General features: G+C 38.5%; 1 protein-coding gene across 1 annotated transcript in view; it reads right to left on the reverse strand.

Annotated features, from left to right (window-relative positions):
- The window catches only part of LOC134533414 (TWiK family of potassium channels protein 12-like), a 321,365-nt gene extending 302,739 nt beyond the window's left edge, over positions 1-18,626 (reverse strand). The window contains exon 1 of the mRNA XM_063370936.1: positions 18,426-18,626. The gene's annotated coding sequence lies outside the window, so the exon portion shown is untranslated. The remainder of the gene's footprint in view (positions 1-18,425) is intronic.
- Between the last annotated feature and the right edge of the window lie 703 nt (positions 18,627-19,329).

The following is a 19,329-nucleotide window of genomic DNA, read 5'->3' on the forward strand; positions in this document are numbered from 1 at the left end:
GAAGGGCAAATACGTTTTTAGGCAACTCCCATGATCATTAAAAACATTGTAATGTAGATACAGAATTTACGATACAACGTACAAGTGAAGCATTTCAAATAATCTGTGTCATCCATTTTGGTAACGAAGCTCCCAAAAGGTGCACGGTAGCTACTTCATTTCTCTTTCGAGAAAAAAAATGCCTGGGGTAAAGGAACGATTTTCGCCGTTATGAACTGCCATACCTTCGTGTGAATGAAGGTCCTGTCATACTGTCAATCTTTCGCTTCAAAGACCTTTAATTGACGTAGTTAAAATAATCTTCAATGATCATTAAGACACTGAACATGTTACTAGTGCAGACTTTTCTTTACAGGGAGGATGTCTTGAGTTTTCATCAAATGTTTTTTCTATAGAACTGGTAAAATGTTTGATATTTAACAGAATCAGCCAATCGGAATCGGGCCCAGAAAAACCTTAAATGACGAACGTTTCCGTCTCGTCGAATCTTTAAAATGGCAAAGCATATATCGGAGATAAAAAGAGGTTATAAAGTTAAAATACCTTAAATAATAATATAAAAGTAGCATATAAACTAATTTATCTGCACAAAAGCTATTGGTGTGTTTATAACTTTAAAAAAATTGCAGGACATTCATTTTACTATGAAGCTTTCTTTAATGCGATTTAAAATTAAGCTGTGCTAAAAAATTACTATAAGTTTAAATTGTCCTTCCAGCGCCGCAAGCAGAATGGACAAGTTGGATCGAGCTCAGTCCAATAATAAAATAATACAGTGTCGAAAGATTTAAAACATGTTTGAGGTTGGCTGAGAAAATTTAAAGACGTGTTGGTTCAATATCACCCCTCACACTTCGTTGTGAAATAAAGTTGGAGACGTAAATTGTACGGTGTGACAGACGTGTCCCACGTTATGAGTGGCATTTTACACCCTTCCCCCCGCTTTGTGAGCGAGGTTAGCGTTCCTCGCACACCTTGGTCCCATACGACCTCTGTTGTACTGCTGGGTAAGTGAGAAAGTACTCCACTAGAGGTAATCTTCAGGCACACCTAGAAACACACGCGCTGGGAGGTGATATCATATAACTTTCTTTCCCGTTAAGAAAAACGAAAAGAAACTTCAACCATGAACTTAATCGGTGAGTCACGTACAAAGAAAAGGGAACAACCTTCAAATTCCTGAAATACTTATGTTTACTATGTTATGTATTTCCCAGATTATTTTGTGTATAAAACAAACTATTTACTATCAGCCTCCAGTGCGTTCTTGTAACGGAAACGCTATTAAAACTTGGTGTAATACTCATTTTTATCGCTTGACTTGATTTCCGTTGTTTTTCAATGAAGAATTTTGTTTTAACAACAAGATAATTTTGAAGTGTGTGTGTATATATAAATAACCAGTTTAAATTACGTCGAAGCTATGAGCAATTACGATGCATCAAAGTGGCTTTGATGCCATTTTTGGTAACAAGGTTTCTTTAAATATACGTAAGGTTTTTAAAGATAGTGGCGTGTTGTATAGCACTGATGATCAGGTATTGTCAGCAAGCGTGCCGCATTATATAAATAGACACACATTTGAAAGTTCTCAAAAGTATTCCAGTGATACCCATTTCTCAAATGTCACTTCGAACATTGACGTTCACATGAAGATGTTTACAAAATACCGTTGACAGAGAAACAGTGGCGGAAGGATACGCATACCACTGGTAGGCCTACTACTATTGAGAACAGTCAAATTGTAGACAAGTGGCATGGCACAAACTATATGTTGGGCCGATGCATCGCGCACAGAACTATGTCTAGTGGCGTGTATTTTTGGCGAAAAAAAACTGAACGCTCATGAGACGGCTCTTGTAATATTGGTGACCGTCTGCAAGAGAAGCATTTGCCCTGTTTGACCAGGTCACTCAGGATGCGTTTGCTATCACACTGAATGGCTGTTTGATTCGTTTGCGAACAGTAGACATGTACTTGAAAGCATTTCAGCCAGTGACGAAACTACAGACGACGCTGCAGTGTTCAAACTCTCAGCTAGTCTAGAAATCTTTTCGCTGGAAATGCATGCCCCTTACCCATGGCTAACAACACACTCTCTAGTCTCTGCCGGGCAGACGGTCCTCAAAGCCACGGGGTCAGCGCGCGGCCATCGCATTTCCATACCATCAATATGCGGGCTGGGTGGCGGCAAGAAACACGGCGACTAATGGCCCAACTGACGTCAAAGATCTGGCACGGGGGAACTTTGCCCGTGATCACGTGGCCTTCCCTGATCCTGTACCCCAACCACCTTCTCCCACGCCCCAGAATATCTGCGTCCTGTACACAGAAGAAGAAAAAACAGTTTTGCCATGAAATAGTTTGGAATACTAAAAGTAAGATAATGTAACTTTGTACAACACCAGACTATGTTTTTTTTACATATATGAAGTACCTTTTCCGAGACAACACAGAGTATTTCTTACGAAAATTGGCGCATAACTTTATGCATATTTTTTGAAACCATGGAAAAGATAATCGAATATTCAACCATTAGACTTTTATATTGTTGTATCATGCTTATTATGTGCGCAGTTAATACTGTAAAGCTATTCAGGGAACGGTTAACAAATAACTTTAACTGTTGGAGGTACTGGGTCAACACAAAGCATAAATAATGCCCGGGTAATAATCCGAACCCAGTATTTCTGCGAACACTTTTTTTTTTGCAGTGGTACAAGTTGTTGTCATGTAAATGAAAAAATTTACAAACATATGTCATTTTACATGAAAATTGCTGTTTCGTTAAAAAGAAAAAACTATTCACGGTGTAGACGCCCCAAGTTTGACGCACATATCGATGCGACGCTACGCTCACGAATACTCGTAACTCTATGACAACTAGATACACGGAAATTTTGGAAATTCGTCGGGCGTCAGGAGGCAAAATTCAAAGCCTTGTGTTTGGTCTACTAACGTTTTCATTTACATTGACTGATTTCTCAGCGAGTAACATTCGGTCCTTTGTTGAATCGGCACTGCCTGATTCCCTTACTTCCCTCCTGGTCGGGCATCGTTGGTTCACGGTCGTGAGATCGGTGCATGTGTGTGAGGGTTTTGCATTCCAGCTCTCGACCACATGAATCCGTAAAATTTCCGTATCTATAATAACAATGTAGTTAAATGTAAGGTCGTAAACATCAGTAGGATTTGTAGGCTATATAGCCTCTTCTGATCGATAGGTCAAAAAGGTACCACGTTCGCTTTTGCAGCAGCTGTCGTAGATTTTTTTTTTTTTTTTTGGCTCGTGTAATTTCCTGCCTGCATCCAGGACCACTTGTCGCGTTGCCCCTTTTCATCTCCTAGCTGCAGAACACAATGGAAACCATCACCTAGAAAACACCCTGCCATTACAACCCAAGCGTGATGTTCGGGACCGCAACACACAGCAGTGAGCACCAGGACTCGTGCTTTCTTTGAATGGTTCTTGCGATGAAGAAGACTGATACATACCATTGCTGGTCATACTGTATACCCAAAAAAAAAAAATCTCAATAACCGACAAAATATAAAAATGAAAATTACCAAAAAAAAATATGAGCACAGAAAACAGCTGAAATCGGGCGATGTCATAAAAAAATTTAAAAAAAACAACGAGCATTTACGGACACGGTGGGATAAAACGACAAGATAGTAGTAAGAAGAACAGTAAATAAAGGCAAAAAAAAAACACCTTGGACATCACAGCTACAAACAGACAATCCGAACGATGATACTTAACATATAACGTGGACAACACAACGACAACTCAGAGACGCAAAAGCGAACCAAGCGAACACTTGCAATGCATTGGCAATAATCTAAGCACTTAAATATCATCATTGATTATAAAACTCATGGCATTTTAATACCAATTGAATGAGCGTGCCAGTTGTTTGGCACACACCCAATTAGGCGTATCTTTACACATCAAGGTCATTAAAAACAAAACACAAAACTGAACAGAACGGGAATGTTGGAGAAGGACTACCGTAAGGATGTACGTCCGTTATGTTTATTATTTTATAAATTCTTGTTTTTTCCTAATTATTTGAAATAAATTCAAAATGGACTATGAATAATAGTTTATACATTTTATATTAATTTAATGTTTATTTTATAAATTTAAATGACATTTTATTCACTACCAGCAGGTGCACAAAGCATGTAACAGTATATAGCTTTAAATTAAATTAACTTTTATCGTAAAACTCTATATTTATTATTATCTGTTATTAATTAAAAAATCTATTTTACCAAGCCTAGTAACATGAGATTTTCAGGTTTTTTGGAAAAATAATTATTTATTTATGGATGATATTCTTTAAACAAAAGAGTATTTCAACGAAGGCTACATATAAACGTTTAATTCAAAACAGTGTAACACACGATTTCCTGCTCTTAGTTCATACAAGGATTGAAGTATAAATATGCTATTATAGTTCTCAAATCCTTCAACTATCACCTATTTAAGTGATAATACTGTTTATAAATCATCAACTAAAGATTACATAATTAGATTAATTTAACAAACTACTCTCTTAAATATAAAAACCAGCATTTGTCTATCAGGCTGGCCGGCGACCGTAAGTATAAGAGCTCAGAAAAATGTGCTGCGCCTCGCTGAACAACAACCAAAAAAAAAAAAAAAAAATGTAACGTGGAAGTTGCATTGCAAGATTTGGCTAAATATTGGAAAAATTCAAGGTTGTGGTTGCAACCCCCTCTTTTTATAAAGCGCGTTGATGGGCGTTCTTTTATTTTCACTTTTATTTATAGTGCTGAACTAGCTTTACCCCCAACGTCCCGATACACTCTTCTTTGCCGATACTCATATTACCTTATTATTCGCAATATCTTCTTTTAAAATATATCGATATTTTCTATACTTCACAATATAAACTCACAAAAGGCATACTCCTTATGAAAACCGAAAAAACTTTTGAATATTTACAATTTTTGTTGTAGAATTCACGACACATTAAAAAAAAAAAACCGTGCGCGTTACCGCTACGCGTGTTAGAAATGAAACTTCACACTTCTGGGATCCACTTGAGCGCTAAAACTAAACAATAAAGTAAAAAAAAAAAATGTGTGGGCATGGAAACTTCACGGATTCGTTTGGTCGCAAGAAAGTAAGCGAATCAGGAAGTGCCGATTAACAATATCAAAATGTTCCTCGCTCAGTAATCAGACGCTGTAAACGCCAAAGTTTGTAGAGGGAACATTAGGCTTTGAATTTTAGCCTGACGTCAGGCGAATACGCAGAAATGTTCGTGTGTCTAATGATCTTTATAAAGGTAACACTTTGGATTTGAACCTACCACCCGAGATTTTTTTTTTTTTTTTGCTAGTAGATACGGGCCCACCTGACAGATAGCGTCGCACGTCGAGCAGAACATGGTCTCAGCTTCCGCTGTAAAGAGTCCTTTGTGCACTGCGGTATGAATCGGGTTAACAGTGTGCGCCGTTGCTCCGTGCCGCGATGTGGGCGTGAGACGCCCCGCGGAAGCCACCCCCCGCCCCTCTCTGACCACGGAGCGAGGGGGAGGAAACTGCATGCGCCCCTGTCCGCGGGCGGGCTGGCGCGGCCGCCGGTGACGGAGGGAAATGGGGCGAACAAGAGTTAAGGGTAGCTGCCCGGCGCTCGCTCGCTGCCGCCGACTTCTGCCAACCCCGGCAGCTCTGGCGAGGGTCGAGGAAGAATTGTGTTTGTGGGGGGGGGGGGGATGAGGGGGCATCTCGCCGCCGCGTCCCATATACCCTCCGTGCGCTGGTCATCAGATAAGGAGGGTGGGTCGGGCGCTACCAGCCGCGACGTCGTTTCCTTTCTCCCCACCCTTGCTCTCTCTCTCTCACACACACACACGCGCGCGCGCACGCAACGGTGACCCAGGTTCCAATGCCGCACGGAAAAATATTTTCTGTAGATTTCCAAAAATTCCTTTGCAAACCAGTGCCAAAAAATACTACAAGACATATATATATTTTTTACCTATGTACAACACGTGGCTAATGTTAATTTTTGCATTTCGGGATGAAACTGAGTATTTCTTACGAAAATTGGGGGAAAACTTAATTTTTTTTTATTATGCGTATTAATGCGTGCATTTAATTCTGGAAAACTATTCAGGGAACTGTTTGCAAATAACTTCTAACTATTGGAGGTATTGGGACAACACAAAGCATAATCCTCCGGGTATGAATCCGAACCCAGTTATTACTGCGAACACTATTTTGCAGTGATACAGTTGTTTTCATGTAAATGTATAAATATACAAATATCTGTAATTTTATATTAATATTTCTGTTCCTTTTACAAAAAAAAACGTTTACAGTGCAGTAGGTCGCTCTATACTTCTTATTTCGGCTTCTTTTGGTTTCACGAAACCACCCCCGGCTATGTTTTTTTTTGGCCTTTTTTTAAGAGATTACGTGTTATCTCAGTGCCGCATAAATCAACATCAAGCTGAAAACAGCATAATTACGGTTCTAAATATAAAAAAAACTGAAAATGTGTATAAGAATATATTTTTAAGAGTTTAAAATCACCACCCTGCCCCCAATTACTAGATACTGTGACTAGAGATTTTTGCTACGTGATCATAAATAAACTTTACTATTGATAACAATTCAAAACAAAATCAAACATGATATAATTTTTGGGAAAAAATTATTTGGAAGACAATTGGCCAAATATTTTAATATGTTAAAATTTACTAGCCGTACCTGAAAAAATTTATTTCCTAACTTTGAAAGTTATTTGAAAAGATAGCTAGTTAAGGCAAATATCTTGCTAAGTTAGCAAGTTACTCGAATAAAAATTGTTGCTGTATAAGTCGAGCAAAGAACTTTTCCCCCCAAAAGTATAGCACATTTGATTTTGAACTGTTATAAATAATAGGGTATTTATGATTCCTAGCAAACATATTTAGTTACAGTAGGTATCTTATAATTTTGTGCAAGGTGGTGATTTAAAAACTATTGAAAAAATGATGTCTATGACTACAACACATTTTGAATATTTTTTAATTGAGAACAGTGATTACTTGGCCTTTCAACTTTTCTCGGCTTTACGTCAAGTTATTGGACATTCTATATAAACATATCCTTGTATGACAAATATGAGGCCATCATGCTCTTAAGATTTGAGAAAGTAATTCTTAATATTAGCTTGCTTAAAGCAAACACATCTTGCATTTCTTAAAATAAAAAAGTACTCAAACAACCATGCACTTTTGTCCAAATAGCATAATTTTAAGTTGTTATTTGACGCACATATACTTAATGGTAGTAAAAACAAACTACCTACCAATAAACGGTGTTCATTAAAAGTCGAAAATAGAAAGGACTATAAGATTTCATGACCTCAACAATTTGGCAGATATGCATACCTTGACTCGCTTTGTTTCTTTCTTTTTTTTCTATTAACAAGTATCTGAGCATTTAAATGTTGGACCCAAATCAAGTTACCGTGCAGCTCATCTCGAGTCTTGATCCACAGTTGATGTGACTTTGATCCACCACCCCTCCCCCTTCCCACCAGAACCTGCGTAGATCCCCGTCAAACATGTTGGAGCGAGTTTCATCCCCGCATGGCACTTGACGCCGCGACTTAACACTTTGGGTTAAGAGCTCTTCGCGAGATACGGCTATTAGGCGAGCCTTTTAGCCGGAGAGAGTCTTATGAACTGCCGGCGATGGCTTCAAACACCCGACTGTAATCTCTTCGTGAAGCTTCCCTGAGAAGCACGCAAAGTGGAAAACCTTGCTTGCGCCTCCCTTCAGATATCTCTCAAACATCAACCATTCTGAAAATTGTCCAAACTTTCGCAAAAAAAAAATCTCCTTTGGAAGGGGAGAAAAAACATTAAAAATGGATTTATATCGTTGTCCTTTTGCTTTTACACATAAGCCATGATTCAGTGGTAGTTAAAAGATTTCTTAGTTGACGACAATTTATCTTGAACACGTAAATTTCTTTCATATATTGACTATTTTACCCAATGAATATTATTTATTTATTAAATTGAATGCAATATACAGCATTTATTGCCAGAGTACAGAAAATATTCACACAAAATGAAATATATTAAAATAATGGGTCATTAAATATTCTCAGATTAACAAAGCTATCTTGTGGTGAGCTATGTATCCTCCAACCATGGCAATGTAAGAATTTAACACACAACAGCCAGTTTGAAAATGAAACTTATCAAAAATTAATATTAATATAATCTCAAATATACACATAAACTATAGTTCAATTATTCTAAAATTATCACGCACGTTTGCATTACATTTAGTACATATATCGTACAATTGCATTTCATTCGATTTCATCACGTTATAATAATGTTATTTAAGGACAGTTTCAGATTTGTACATCCCCTATTTCTTGTGATACATTAAACTTTTTAATGCATGTTTTAATATGAGCTGTGAAATGCGAATTTTTTTCTCTTTGAAAAAAAAATTTGGCCAACATTTTAAATTCAAAACGGAAACAATCGGCTAAAATTATTTTGCATGAAAAATTTTTTAACTTCTAAAATTAAGTTTGCCAACTGTGCTCAAATGATTTCACACTAATTCAGTCATGATTATAACAGGGTACCTTGTATGCTGTAATGTTGCAATGTTATTCACAGACTACCCTCTGGTCGTTATTGTAGAAACACGCAGACTTAAACTCAATAACGAATCGTTCAGGTGGAATACACAAGCCTCTTTACTCTAAGTTACTTTCGCATAGCTTGAGGGTGCGTCTGGTTTGATATTGAAATGCAGACCACCCTTGGCGGAAGAACCACACACGAGCCTACTCTATTGAATTTACCGGGAAATACAGCAAGCAGAACCACAAAACAATCACTGTTGTGACTAGGAACAATAACATGTCCGTGTAAACGATCTGCCCCAACGTTTTGGCACGCCTTGTCACAGCCATCCTCAAGGGCGAGTAAAAAATGTTGTTGGTCGCCATTGAGGATGGCTGCGACAATGTGCCGAAATTTTAAAGTGAATATTGTTAAGGCATTGCGTCATCTAAACTTCTATCAAACACTCCAGAGACTAATACCGGACAGATCTACGCTATCAACTCAGGGGAGATTGAAAAAATAACCTAGAGGTGTGACTACAACATATTTTAAAGAAAATCATATATTATCTGTTGTCAAACATTATAAGCTTCTTTTTAAGAACTTTGAGGCACTGGAGGTTTATGTTTACTAATTATTCTGTACAATGGGAAAAAAATGTTTTTCTTACAGAAAATAAATTAATTTTCGTTATAATGTAGGTACCTTATGTATTAAACAGATACATTGTTCATACCATGGAGGTAATAAGTAATACCACCATGGTTCGTACTGGGCATACCGTCTGTCATCTATCGCACTGAAGAGACAATAGCGACAGATTTTGACACAAAAACCCTGGAGCTGTCCGGTATAAGTCTTTATTGAATTTGCTTATGTTGCCACGAGAAAGCAAAATTATAAATAAAACATGTTCTGCTTTACAAATCACTCTGGTACTAAATAAATTATTATATTGTAATATTTTGTGATTGAACAATCTTGCACAATCTGGCAGAGCTGTTATGAATAATTTATTAAGTCATATTTAAAGGAATATTGAAAAATAATTTCTCTAAAATCCTTTTTAAAAAGCAAAATTCCTATTGTATATATATATATATATATATATATATATACAACAAACTTATAGTCTTGAACAACGAAGTTTTGACCTAAGAATCCCCGGAAACAAAATTATTGGCAGCTGGACTTTATCCCTGAATGAAATAGTAAAGCAAATGCTCAAATTTTTGTCTAAAGAGACAAAAGAGAGCCTTAGAAATTCCGTCCATTGCAAGGAAAACTTTAGATAACGACAAAAAAGTAATCTAGACAATATTTTTTTTAAAAAATGTTAAATAGGTACGTTCTTGGATCTTCCACATTGTGTTGTGGCCTTTATGATGTGGGTAAAAATTATAAAAAGTAGTATTTCAATTATTATTTGACTTTTTAGACAATTTTCTGCTGGTTAAATAATTGATTGTCCGGTATTAAAAGTTGGTCTTAGAACCAAGCTTAGAGAATTTTTTTGTAACTAATCCGCAGGTATTTACCCTAATCAGCTTAGGTCTACTGAAACAATTAGACTTTACTTGTTTGCCACCCACAATTAATTAAAAGTATCGTTGTAACGGCATGGAGAGACATATAAAAGTCTCAGTTCCAGTTAACTTAGTTACGTTCAATAGATTTTCGGAGAAACTCAGTGAACGTGAAATCAGAAATCAGGACGGGAGCATTCGCCTTAGCTTCTCAACTTGTGCATATTAATGGATATCTCCGTTGAGTTACTGTGAGAGTGAGGCATAAAGTTGGAAAGGTTTAGGGACGCAACGAGAGCTGCTCGCGTTTATTCAGAACTCCTTGAAGTGCCTGTTGAATGCGAAGGAAGTTCGCCTGCCTCTCCAGACGGACCTTTTGTTCCTGAAAAGTCAGTTGTTCGTGCCACTCATAAGTCCTGAAAGTTTGAAACTTTATTTTTAAACTGAAACTCTTTATGATGCGCCTGCGTTATTTTGTTTTACTCTTTATCCACGAAGACCTACGATTGATTTAAAAATTCCATGAAACAATTTACCAAACGGAACACACGCAATTGTGTCACGCCACTGTTGTTATTTATTTAGACCTATAAAAAATAAATTTCAAACCGGAAGTCTGTTTGGCAGACTAGTTCGTATTATGTTTGTTAGAAACATTAATCTTTCGTCCGAGAGCCTACATCAAACAATGCGTTTATGGGAAGCAATTTAATGAACTGCTGTGACGCGGTGTGACGCGGTAAACGTTTTGTATGTTGTTATGCATGTGGTCGTTTATAATACTAACACTTTATCTCTTGAACAGATCTTTCCGGCATCTTGCGGTCAACTTAGGGACATGTAGAATGTATTATTTCGCTTTATTTGTCGCATTTACAGCGAATATACATACTTTAGGTATTTAAGTGCAAATTTCTGTATTTATTTTTCTCATGATGAAGAGAATTTTTAAGTATGCACCACGAAGTTCCAATATTCCATCAGGCATTTAAAAAAATACATTTTTTTTAATTTTTAATAATATTTTCTTGAGCTACGAAACATCAGGAAGACGTCACGGCGTTTCGGTCCTAACACATCTCCTCCCTCCCCCCCCCCCCTGGCAAAACATTCTTTCCCCACTCCGACTTACCTTGATTCTCCTTTACTCCTCCCATACTGCCCTTCTCTTGATTGTGACGCATGCGCACGAGTGCCTGGTTTTATTGCTACGAAAGTCGATGTTTTAATTGTTTCCGCCAGCATATGCTGATTGTCTGGAGAGCCTTGTTCTACCGCGAGTATACCAGCGAGTGTCTTCGGGGAGAGTCATGGCAACTTAGTATCTTGTAGAGTTACTGTGCTGGTGTGTAGTTGCCACCCTTTGCTAATGTAGTGTTCCATTTATGTTGTTTTCTAAATCTTCTGTTTCGGCTGCCATTTTATACATTTCCCGTTTGGGTTACTTGTGCTTATGGCTGCGCGTCCTAGTTTGTACTTGCCACGATTCTCCCAGAAGTCCCTCCTGGACACAACCAAGATAAATAATGTCTTCGGATATTTTTTTTTTCACGCTCGTCTCACACTACTAATTTTTAGGGTTAGTGGCCGTCGTGGGTGGCGTTTAACATCGGCTGAGGCGAAGTAGTTCCCGCCTAGTAAGAGGGATTACCCTGAGTGAAGGCTATCACTGAATTACTCATCATGTTTTACCGCCATAGTTTGTCTTGTTTCTACTTGTTAACGTATTCGTTTATCCCTAACTGCTGCTAGTTTTTTTTTGTACTTCGTTCCTTTTATTAATTTTCGGTCACGAATTTTAAGTATAATTCATTTATGGTGATTTCCATTATCTTTGCACCGTATATGCTTGTGTGATTAATATTTTCATGTTGTATAACTTAAACAGATTTACAGTGAACCAATAGCAGAAGAAGCACAAGAGTATAATTACATATTTGTATTTTATTATATCACGAAATGAATCAGCGAATTTTTCCGGTCCCTGCCAATAAGTATGCCTATCATAGCAAAAGCCACATGTCTGTTTGTGTTACATCTATCAATTTCATAAAGATGTTATAACGATGAGAAAAATACGTAATTCCTCTGAAAAGAGGTTTTAGTTCTTAAACGATTAATTTTTTTCTTGGGATCTGTGGAAGTCCCCATTAGTGCCTTAATGGAGCTCGGCTGCCTCTAGACACGAATGCCAAATTACTCTTGGGCGAGAACTACACAACTGTTGGGTGACACTCACGTGACACACGGGTTGGACTTGAGTAACTCCCAGGTAAGGCCGATTATCCGAGAACCAATCGGAAAATAAAGAGTGGAAAGTTACATTATTTCAAGACACTATCTGGGGCGTCGGTGACCAAGTGACTTTTGCGCTGTCCTCCTACCACGACGAACCTGCCCGGGTTCGATCACTGGCGGACCTGCTTCTGTTGTACTCGCATGCGGTGATCGTGGAGTGCTTGGGCGATGGCCTGTAGTTGTTCTCACGGTGACTCTTGTTTCTTCACCGGACGCTTTTACGTCACTGCTTCACACTATATATATATTTTTTAAATGAACAGTAATATTCATGTAAAATTACCGATATTTGTAAACTTTCACTCACATGAAAATAAATGTATCACTAAAAAATAGTATTCACAGTAATACTGGGTTCGGATTCTTAACAGGACATTTATGCTTTGTTTTTTCCCCGTACACCTCCAATAGTTAGAATTATTTGTAAACCATTGCCTCAATAGTTTTCCAATATTAACTACGCACATATAAGCATAAAACAACAAAATCATTTTTTCCATGGTTTAAAAAATATTTTTGAATGGAACATCGATTAAAATATAATATTATGTGCCATCTTTGTAAGAAATACTCAGTATTATCTCGAAAAACATATTTAATATATGAAAATATAACCTTATCCATGTGTTGTAGAAAGTTACAGTATTGTTATTGTAGTATAACAAACTATATTTCTTGGTTACTGGTTTCTAAAGGAATCTCTTCGTAAAAGTAGCCTACATATTTTTTCTTTCTGTGCACTGTAGAGTTACAGTCCAAGTTTTATTTCAAAAATACCTATGTCTACGTGCTCAAGTATTAAGTCTGCACTAATACGACACCATTTATTAAAACTATACTTTCGGGAATTTTTGTGAATTGGGAAGTTAGACACAGGGGCAATTTATAAAAATCGAGTTTCTTTTTTTTTTAACTTTTGGGCAAACAATAATAAGTAGCAGTCAATAAATGATTCAAAACAATTTCAATAGCATATTCCCTTGGTGATTAACACTGGACTTCATAGTAAAACCTCAAGTATGCATTAGTCATTTTAAAAAAGGGGGGGGGGGAAATAATCATTCTATCTCAGTGTCCGAATAACGTGACTTTCCTATGCAAATGTTGCAGCAATGGTGTGTCATTCCTTACGGATTTACTGTAAAGTATTCAGTTAACTGCAAACAAGCTCGTAAAATACCTGAGGGTTTGTATGACATCTAGTGTAAACCAGCAATGAGTAGAGACCGGAAAAATTAGTGAGTTAATTTTTGCGTTAGTCAATAATAATATTAAATAATTTTCAATTTAAATAATATTTATAATAATATTTAAATGTATAATAATATTTAAATAAAATATTTAATAATATTAATAGGCCTACTGTAAATAGTTATCTTCTGGTCTAGTTTCTCACTTCAAAGGGGGAACAAAAAAAGATTCTGGACACAACACTAAAAAAAACATAAATGCTGAAGGCCAGCTCTCTCCCATTGTCCTTGAGAAACAAATTCTAGACGCGTTCCTCAGCTGGGAGTCGAGGAATGTGAAATTAATTCGTGGCATAGTTCCCCACTCCCTTCCCCCCCTCGCCCGCAATGGAATTGGCCAACAGTCTTCCGCCTGGGCGAAGATTCAGCGGGGTGCACTTAAGTCGCTGCAAACATTCAGAATTCTCGCAGCTAAAACACAATTTGTTGAGTCATCCCGTTCCGGTTTTCTCAGGAATAGTGAAAAAGCGTGCCACTAGTCTTGCTGCATTAAATATTTTTATTTTATGAATTGCTGTTTTAATTATTGTAACACAGCAGCATTATAGTAAAATATACATTTGTCATTACATATTTTATGTGCATGAGTATGAATGTTTGCATTCTAGCATACGAAAAAAATGAATCCGCAAAAATTTCGTGGGTAAAAACAAATATTTGATATAGTTATAGAATCAAAATAATACAGGAAACTACCCGCTTCGAGCTATGTGGACCAGTGACGCGTTTATTCGAGCGTGAAAAGTGGCTGATTGATTTTTGTCGCCCGGTTGCAGAGGAGGACGGAGTGAATTATTACGCTGCGCGTCGAAAGAGCGTGCGTGCGTGCGTGGTTTGTGCGTTGGTTGTGTGCGGCAGTACCGCACGCGCATATGTGTGTGTGTGTGCGTTAACGCGGTGGTACGTGGAAAAAAAGAGAGTGAAGGAAGTGGGTTGGGGCAGCTGTTGTTGTCCGGCTATGGTCGACGGTCAACTTCACGCCACTTCTGCCTCCTCCCCTGCCCACACATACTCCCTCAGCCATAACAAAGCGTCGCTGTAGCCACAAACACAAACCAACCCAACCCCCCCTTCGCGCTGCCGTCATCGGGGGCCCCACCGCCAGCGCCGCCAACATCATCGCCGCAGTTTCATCTCGACCAGGGGGCGGCCCGGCGCGGCTATTAGGTAACTCTCCGGGTCGTGTTTTTGTTGCGTGTCGCTCGCTCCGCGTCGTATGCGTGATGGCGCTGCGCCCGTTGGAGTTAATGAAAACCTGCCCCCCCTGGCGCAGAAAACAATCATACGTATACATTTCGCCCCTCCTACCCTTCAACATCCCAATCCACCTGCACCCGGATCTCCGCTGTTCCGGAGGCAAGTCTGCGCGCTTCTGGGAGCAGCGAAGCCCTAGCGCTGCCAACACGCGCTTTTAACTTTGAAATTTTACAAATACATCAAAAGTACTGCGAACCTGCTAGCTTGTGAACTGATTGTCAGACGAATGTCACAGTATCTTGTGAGTTATTAACATTGCAAGAATCAGTACGCATCTGTGGATATTAGCTATCGCCAAATGACGATTTTTTTTGTTCGGTACACTGTAAAATAACTTCCATCTTAAATTTAAGAAGAACGCTGGTTACAGATTATCCAGGGATCTTCTAGGTAAATTTGTGGATACTGTGTTCCCTTATTTTAACATATATCCTAATCGTATTCTTGGTATATTAAAAAATATATATATATTAAAATAGTGGTTAAGTTTACTTTGTCAATTTGTGTGTTTACCTTTGTTTAGAACGACACCTACAACGCGGAAGTCAAAATACGGCGTAGTTTCTCCGAAGATTCTGTTATTTTAAATTACAAAGAACTCTTGGTTTATTTTAGTTAAATTCTTCGTTTTACAGTCCGTTATGCACTGAGGCTTAAGGCTCGTTATCAAACGCCATTTTATTATTTTTTTATTTTCTTGTCATTGCAGTTATTGAAGGGATACTTTTGAAATTTTTTCATGATATCTCCCTTGAGTTCGTGCTTCTGTAACAAATATTTTCAACAGATCCTCTGGCCGATACTGTGAACAACTCAGACAGGCGGACAGTCCTTGCGTTTCTGCTTTACACTGTCGTCCCTAGTGCTATGTGAGAGGGGCTAGCGATGGCTAACAGCGCCGCCGAGCAAAATACTGGTCAGGCAGTAGATTTCGGAAGAGTGTATCGCGTTTCCATCGGATCTATGGAGCCTAACTGGCAGGACGTTTGGTCCACACTATACAATAACCTGCAGCCGATCTGATGCAATTAACTATCACTACTCAAATCTTGTTTCGGTTAATAAAATACTGAAAAAAAAAAGAAATTGTTTATTAGCATACGTTGTGAACCTCATGACGGGTTAAAAAAATATTTTAGTGCAAATTGTGACAAATTGCATTAAATGTACGGTCTTTTCGAGGAAGAATCAACATCGAATAAAAGGTTATTCACAGTTTCAGACAGTTCGATCTTCGCAGAAACTAAGCTAGATCCCGACTTTCCAGTTCTGTGTTTCGTTCCAAGCGTGCACAAATAATGAAGAGGGTTTTTTTACTTTAGAAATTTGAATTGTATTTATTTATTTATAAAGATTTTTGAAAGCACTTCTGTTAATTTTTGTGAGTTCATAGTCAACGAAATTAATTTCAGTACTTTAATACTTAGACAATTATCCTTAAATTAAGTAATATTTCTGAATAATTTGTAACCAGTGCTATTCTGAAATTTAAGGCTCCATCTCACACACGATGTTGAGTTCATTTTTCATTTTCTATTCATTTTTACTATTTCAGGGCTAAAACTAAAATTTTCAACACGACACCTCCCTTGCATCTGTTGTTTTCTCATGAATATTTTTAACAGATTCTTACGAAGGGTAATGTAAGGGGTGTAAAAAGTCGCGCAATTGATAATAATTGCCGACAATTGCGCAAATATTTACGCCCATGATCTTACACTAAGTGAATAACTGTTAAAAATATGTGTTATAGAACAACAAATTCAACAGTGTTGTATCGAAAATTTTCAGTTTTAGCCCTTAAATGAAGGTAAAGATGACAAAATTCAAAATTCAATATGGCTTGAGACCGGGCCTTAAAATGAATATTTTTATCACTTTATATTGGACACTAAATAATTTCCCAGAAATGAAAGTACATGAAGAATCTAACGGCATTGGCGCACTTGGTCGCTTATCAGCTAAATGAGACTACGGAAACAGCCTTACATCTGATTGGCCACTCCTCGCTGTGTAAGTTCAGTTGTTGGTCGGGCCGGCCGACCTGGCAAGTTCCCTGCCGGGCAATGGTTGGTTCATTGTGTTCCGCCATGTTGCTAGCCGCGTCGGTCATATTGGTGGCTTGTGCTGCTGGAGTTCGTAACGAACAGAGCAGTCATGGTGGCTTTTGGGGCAAGCTTTAAGTCATGTTAGTGTTGATAATGAACGCTCAGCCGTGCTGGGCGTGACTGGAAGAGTGCAGATGATCTGATAAAGTTCTCTCGTATTTGACAACTCTGCTGCCAGTTTACATGCTTGGGCAGGATGTTTCGGTGGATCGATGAACTTGCGTAATCGCACCTAGTTCCTAATATACAGTTATTTCTTGAGAGCAGAACTACAAGGTAAATCTTCCCCCGTAAAGCTGGGCTCTACAGAGAGCAGAATATTCGAAGTCTTCTCCAAAGTATGACGACTAGAGACCGGGTAAATTAACGGATTAATTTAGTGATAGGTAAGAATTCAAACATGTGTACATTTGAGCCGCTTACACTATAGGATCACTGTTCACCTAGGCGACTCTGGGTAAATGAGAAACCCTCGAACAAAGAAATATCGAATCACAGGCAACCAAGTTGAGACGACTCACAAGTCAGCAACCAATGAACTGGCGTGGTTTGCCCGAGTGTATACGAGTGTACAGTGGACAGTGTAGTCCATTCTGATGGTCATCCTAATTCGCGAATTTTTTTCCAGTCGCTAATGATACATAAGTATGAAAAGAGACCGGTTGAACGGCTAGCACTACTGAATGTACACAAGCTTTTGCGTATTGGTGACAGCTTACGAAATTCTTTAGAAAACAAAAAAAAAAAATACTATCTCTAATACTACTGTAGAGAACTCAGCAATATTTGCATTTTTTTTTTTTTTTAATTTTCATACAATTATGTAATCGACGGCCGAGCCATTCTGCACGCTTTTGTTCCGGGAAAAAAATTACTTTAATTCGTGTGCCAACACTGCGAGTGAACTCAGCCAATCACGAAGCACAGACGTGTTACGGTAATTTAACATAACACCTAGTTTCAAAATCTTTTACGCGAAAAATACATGTCCCTACTGCGTAGGCGTGTGATATAGCCATGGCCGCTAGGCGTGCGCGTAATGGTGGAATCACAATAGCACGACGCGACGGCGCGGCGTAACGCGATACGACAGTAAAATATGGCGTTCTTGTGGACAAGGTATTCTTACCCACGCGACGAACAACAATATGCGATTAAATAAAATAAAAATGTTTCTTGCTATTACATTTATATAAACTAACATACAACAGCCATTGTTTTAATCGACATATATGATACATGTTTACCTAACTATTCAAATTTAATGTTAAATAAAAAACACATTGAAAATATGTCACCTAATTAATTTAGTAAACAAAACCATAAAAATATACACACATGGAAGTAGTCTTAACAACTCACCAGTTTAAGCCTTCTTTCGAGAACAAAAAAAAACCGTTAATTTAAATAACGTCGTGCCCACGACGCGAAAGAAGGCTATCACACCCGCCATTTATGATGTTCTGGCATCACGGATGTGTTGAACGTGAACAGGTCAGAGAAATATTCACGTCCAAGGTCCGACGCAACGCCACGTTGGAGCTGTTGTGGTAACACCTAATGGACGCGGTAATTCCACTCTTCCGTTTCGCCCGGTGTTTCGGAACGTAGCATGTTTATCCTTTTGAAGAGGACGTGCGCCTCCCCTCCCCACCTAACACTCCAGCCAACCCCCTCCACCCGCGCCGGCGTGGTCACGTGACCGTGCTCGCTCTTGTCAGCACGCATCAGCCGGCGCTTCACGCCCGGGAGGCAGCTGCAGATTAACTCCGGCTGCGGCCGCGTGGAGCGCCACTGGGACACGCGTCTGCCAACCTCGCGAAACTCACGACACTGCGCGCCGGCGGCTACAGAACTCTACCAACACCACCAGTTACATCAAATATCGCAATACGACAGCAAGGGAAACTCTGACCAAATAGCTTTGGCGAAGCGCGAGACAATTTACTGCATTGCTTTCTAGCTGTTTTACACTCCTCGCCGCTAGATGCCACTACTATAACTGGTTTTACCCACTTAAAAACGTAGGTACACTGTACGCCGCCAGGTTCGCTGCAATCACTAGTGTCACGTATTTCTTACCAGTTTCCCTTTACTGTCCCTATAACGGTATTTGATTACATGCGCCATGAAAAAAAGAAATGTTATTTTATGTTAATAATTCTTTGATTTTGCATGCGTTAAAACGATTATATATTTAAATTGTCCCCTTCCCCCTCCAAAGTTAAAGATTCACAGTAAGGCTGAGAAAAAAAGTGATTTCTGA

This window comes from Bacillus rossius, chromosome 6, assembly GCF_032445375.1.
Source record: "Bacillus rossius redtenbacheri isolate Brsri chromosome 6, Brsri_v3, whole genome shotgun sequence".
Taxonomy (NCBI): domain Eukaryota; kingdom Metazoa; phylum Arthropoda; class Insecta; order Phasmatodea; family Bacillidae; genus Bacillus; species Bacillus rossius.